We start from the raw sequence: 5,651 nt of genomic DNA, 5'->3' as shown, positions 1-5,651 counted from the left end.
GAAAACTGTAGCTTTTTTTATAAATTCAGTCACCAGAGAGCAACAAAAATGCTCTAATAAGAAAATGATTCTATGATTGCTTACTCTATTGAGATACTTCTTAGAATTATATGATTCATATCATTCATATATTGTGAATTAAAAATAAATATTAATTTTTTCACCTTGGATTTTGAAAAATGGTAAGAAGAAATTTCCATATCCTTTAAATTTGAATGAATTCAAAATTCTTTCTTACGCTTTCATGGACTCACAACTCTCAAGTTCTCTCACATATTAACTTCAGGCAGTCTTGTTCAGGATATTCGGTCTCCAAATTTTCATGTAAGCTTTTTTCACTTTGAATAGAGATGGAAATTTTATTTTGCAAAAAATAAGTCAGTGAAGGGGGTCAAATATGTGGAGACAGAAAGAAATCTAACTATGGGCGGTGAACACACAATGCAATATATATGTGACTTAGTATTGAATTGTACACTTGAAACTTATTGGATTTGGTTAACCAATGTCTCTATAATAAAAAAAAAAACTAAAAAAAAAAGTCAAGTTTGTCCCCAGAAATATTAAAGATAAATGTTAAATTCTAACCACATAATTTTTAGATAATTTTTAGTGTTGAGAAAAATTTCTTTGAAATTCATTAATTTATAGTAATCTGGTTAGTTAGGTTTCTGGAACAGGATTCTTAAAAAGAAAAAGCAAACAAAACACGCATAATTTATATGACAAGATATAATGTAACACTACATAATAGAAATGATAAAAACAAGAAATCATTAAAAGTCACCTATATTAGATTAAAAGAATGCTATAATTGCATGTTATCTTCCTTCCAATGAGGAAAATACTTTACGTACATAAATTCCTGCAATTTCCAGTTCTTATTTTTATTCGAGACAAATAATGAAATAACGAGCCCATTATTTCTTTCATTTATTTATTTATTTATTTTATTTTTTAGGTGAGGCGACCCTTGGTTGATCTCACCGATTGCAAGGACCTTGTCAGCTTATAATTCCTTACATTTTTTTATGTTTTACACCTACAGCACTTGGTCTTCCTAGGTGATCTCCCATTTAAGTACTAACTAGGCCCGACCCTGTTTAGCTTCCGAGATCAGACAGGATCAGGTTTGTTCAGGGAAGCATGGCTGTAGACACAGTTATTTCTAAACAATGTAAAATGGCAATCCAGTATGCCACCACTTAGCAACAAGAGTATGACTCATTGAGCAGTAACAATAATAGAATTTTTATTTCTTTTAATTGCAAACTTGAGTTGTCTGGAAGTCCTAAATACATCTTCAATACTGTATGTTTCATTTTTCACCTCTATATTAATTAATTCTATCTCTGGTTTGTGATGATTGGCCTTTGCTTTCACTCCTTTAAACAGAGTTGAAGTCAGTGAACTATCCATACTGTATAAACAAGGATTCATAGCAGTTACACAAAGTTTAGACAGAGGGTCTTCATGGATATAATTTAGAATGCATATAAAATATTTAAAATTTATAAATAAATAACAAATACAAACATATGATCTGAATTTTTGAAAATTATGTGCTTAACCAATTGATGTTATGTAAAAAAAATTATGAAAGTGAGGAAAGTGTTCATTTTTAATCTTCCTGACAGAGTAAAGACACTGTCACTTAAAGAGTATATGAATTATTGGTTAACTTGCTATTAGGTGTTCTTTTCAAGGGCTAGTTTTTCATTCTTTTGAATCAATAGTTTATGTTCTTTTTATTTATATTTTTATTGTTCCTTATGTTTTCAGTGGTTCACCAGTGTATCTAATGTAACAAATTTGGCCTAATTCAAGTGACATTTTAGATTAGTGAACTTTGAAAACCAATAAAATTGGTTTGGAATCAATTAAGAAATAGTTGGTGTTACAAAAACAATAGTTTCCTCTATTATAGGTTGTTTCATCAATTATTTTATTTGTTTTTGAAGGTCCTATATAAAATACAGTGCAGCAATTTGATACATTTTTGAGAAACAGGAAAAATAAAGATTCTTTAAAGATAGCACTACTAATTGAATAAATAAATGATTTTCATAATATGTGATTTGAGTATCCTAAGTGTTTCTCAGAATAATTCAGGGAAAATTGTTGAGCAGGAAGAGAGAGACTGTGAGTGGAGCTTCTGCTCCCGCATTAAAAAGGGATAATTTTACTTTTATCTGTTTTATATATTGGCTTTCTACAGAAAATTTTCTTTAAACAAAAGCTTTTATTGCTAAAATATTATTTAAATCATGAATTAAACTAAACACTTAGAGGACAAACGTTGAAGATGTGTTTGTGTGGGGCAATCTATTTTATAAATATATATTTAACTTACAAAAATATCCCTGTTAATCTGCCATAAGACCTTCCTTCTCTGTTAATGCTATGAGGTTTTATTTTCTAAGTGATCCTCATCATTGTGTTACTGTGTCTCAATCCCATTCTGGCATTCTTCATTCTCTTTTCAGTTTCAAATTTCCATGTAGTATCATTTCCCTACAACATGAAGAACTTTCTTAAACATTTCTTGCAGTGTAGGTCTGATGATATTCAATTTCCTCATTTTGTTTTGCCTAAAATATAATTAATTTGCAATATTTTAAATTATATTTTTGTTGAATTTAAATTTCTGTGTTGCAATTTTTAAAAATTATTTTAATTTTACACTTGTAATGTCTTGTTCCATTGTCTTTTGGTTTACATTGTTTCTGATGAAAAGTCAGTGATTATTGTCTTTTTATTAGGTTTTACTGAAATATTGGATTTATGGTTGATTTTTTCATCAAATTCAGACAATTTTGCTCATTATTTTTCCAATTTTTTTTGGTCCTTCCTTCTTTCTCCATCTTCTGGAACTTCAATTATCCCTTGTTATTGTCCTACAGGTCACTGAATTTCTGTTCATTTTTTCCCCCCCGTCTTTTAAATCTCTCTTCAGTGTAGTTTCTATTCCTGTGTATTCAGGTTCAATGACCTTTACTCTTGTAGTGTGTAATTTGTCAGTAAGCCAATACAGTTCAGATATTATATTTTTGCCTTTAGAAGTTCTACTTGTTTCTTTTTTTATAGTTAATTTTTTGTCGATTATCTTTACTTTTTTATAGTTTTCACTTTTCTTCTCTTCAAGTTCATGTTTTCTTTCAGTCCTTAGACAAATTTTTACTGTTTTAATGTACATGTATTCTGATTACATAATCTCTATGATTTCTTGATCTGTTTCCTTTGGCTCATTTTTATATTGATAATGGTTTACAGTTTTCTACTTCTTTCTATGTCTAACAATTTTTTTATTCGATACTGGCTAATTGTATTGTTACTTTGTTTAATGTTTTCCAACACAATATATATATCTATTTCCCACACATATATATATATATGTGTGTATGTATGTGACACACATATATATAAATTTTGAATTGTTTATGGCAGTAAGGTTAGTTTAGTACCAATTAATCATCCATAGCCTGATCACCCATCTACCTTTTCTTTAAATAAAAATATTCTACATGGCTTATAGAATAAATAGCTCCCAGTACCAAACTCTGCTCAAACAATTTCATGCTCTTCTATCAATTTATTCTGGTATTGGCTTTCAAGCTTCTAAGTAACATATTCACACTATTGTGTATTAATTATTCAATTTCATGCATTTTTATAGATCTCCTTTTATATAAGATTACATCTATACAATGCATAATAATTTTTGGCTATGCAAATAATCAGGATTATAGCAATCACAATTTTAGTTACACCATAATTTTGGCTAAAATGTTTAATGTTTACATTATTAACAGGTAATTTTTCATAGATGAGCCATTAGTGAACTATAGCAATATTTTCTTTCTCATGCAACCTTTTGTTTTAACTGGATTTCGTATTTTTTTATTGTCTTAGGGTTTATGTTCCAATCATCCTCAAACTCTCTGCCAGAAGTATAAATTTTTCCTCAATAATTCAAGTACTATAAATACTTATTAATTTGATTTTTATCTTTTAATTTGAACTTTCACAATCTCTTCACCATAATATTTGAAATTCACTTTATGGTTGTCCTCTGATGAATCTATTCTTATCTGGATTCTACATGTTACTTTGTATGTAATGCATTCTTTTATTGGTATATTCATTGATAATATAATCAAATTTGATCACTACTAGCTTTAAACTGACTGAAGTAGATGAAAGTTCATAACAATAGAGCTAATGTGATTAAGTCCAATACTTACTAGTGACAAAAACAGTAGAAAAAATGTGAATGATATTTGTGGTGAAGGAATGAATGACTTCGATTAATTACATTTAGAGCATAAAGAAGAAAGGAGGGAAGTAGAAAAGTAGAAAATTCAATGCTATGAATATTTTTTACATTGCTTGTGTTTACTAGTTTCTCAAAAATCATTTTAAAACTGAAGAACTTGGAAAACAATAAATCAAGTAAAAGACGGAAATTGGTAGAAAGATTTTATTTTGAGCACACACAGATAAACTTAGATGTTAACATGCAGTGTTTCAAACATTTAGCTGTAATGGAAGATAAGAACAAATTGGATGGCAACTGTGTACTGTCTATAATGCTAACTGACACATGAGTCTGTAAATACTCTATATAGGGGACTTTAGCAACATAATGATAAAACCACTACCTAAAAATAGCAATACTTTAGTATTTTGGTAACACCTCAACCAGTTTTATTTGGATATATACATTGTTCGTATATATTTTTTAATGTTTATGGGATTCCTGAGCACATAGTCCATATGTAGAAGTAAAATAGAAAGTCAGTTAAATCTAATTCCTCAGATGAGAATAAAATTCATACATTGATTCTGTAAATGTTCATAAAGCACATACTGTGTAATGAACACAGGGCCACCACAAACAGTCATACTAATTGTGCAATCTCTAGAAATCCTAGCTGATGGAATGGAGTAGAGTCTGAAATTTTATCCACATTTTTCTACTCCAAACTATCTGCCCAGAAAGGTGTATTTTTAAGAATTTGTCTTACCAGAGGGCTTACTTTTTCTAATTCAAACCAAGTCAACATATAGGTTAGCATCTGTGGGGCTTTGTGCTGTTAAAATATAATGTCAATATTAAACCAGATAAAGCTCTGTAAGAGGGAGAAGAGAGTAATAGATTTCTATTTCTGATAATGACAGAGTAACTGATTGGAGACAAAATCTCTTTTGAAAATAACTAAGCAGAATAAAATTTAGATAAAAATATGTTTGCACACAATAGGAGACTACCAAGGCAGCAAGGACTTGGATGTCCAATGTCTCAGAGAGACGGAAACACATTCAATCTCAACATTTGATGTTCTATTTTCTCTTGAAATATTTGTGATTTTACAAATATCAGAGGAGATTTGAAAAAAGCAGGCAAGGCTTTCTATAAAGCTTTTGAGGCTAAGAGCAAAATATTGAAATTCAGGAGCAAACAATTATTCTAAGAATACCGAACACCTGAAGCTATGTTTCTAAGTTCTTTTCAAGTCGATAGGGATTTATCGCTGCTTAGAATTTATCCCATTGACATTTGCATCAGTGGCATTGTTAGTTGTTATTTCTTCATTACAGAAACTGGCAAAGAATGTCCCTGTGTAATGGCACTAGAAAAACATGAACAC

General features: G+C 29.5%; 1 pseudogene; it reads right to left on the bottom strand.

Moving 5' to 3' along the window:
• Positions 1 to 1,039: 1,039 nt before the first annotated feature.
• On the bottom strand, positions 1,040 to 1,158 carry LOC111740513 (annotated as a pseudogene).
• Between the last annotated feature and the right edge of the window lie 4,493 nt (positions 1,159 to 5,651).

Source organism: Pteropus vampyrus, unplaced genomic scaffold, assembly GCF_000151845.1.
Source record: "Pteropus vampyrus isolate Shadow unplaced genomic scaffold, Pvam_2.0 Scaffold64, whole genome shotgun sequence".
Classification (NCBI taxonomy): Eukaryota; Metazoa; Chordata; class Mammalia; order Chiroptera; family Pteropodidae; genus Pteropus; species Pteropus vampyrus.
Note: the sequence above shows the minus strand (reverse complement) of the source record. Positions and strands in the feature narration are given on the sequence as shown.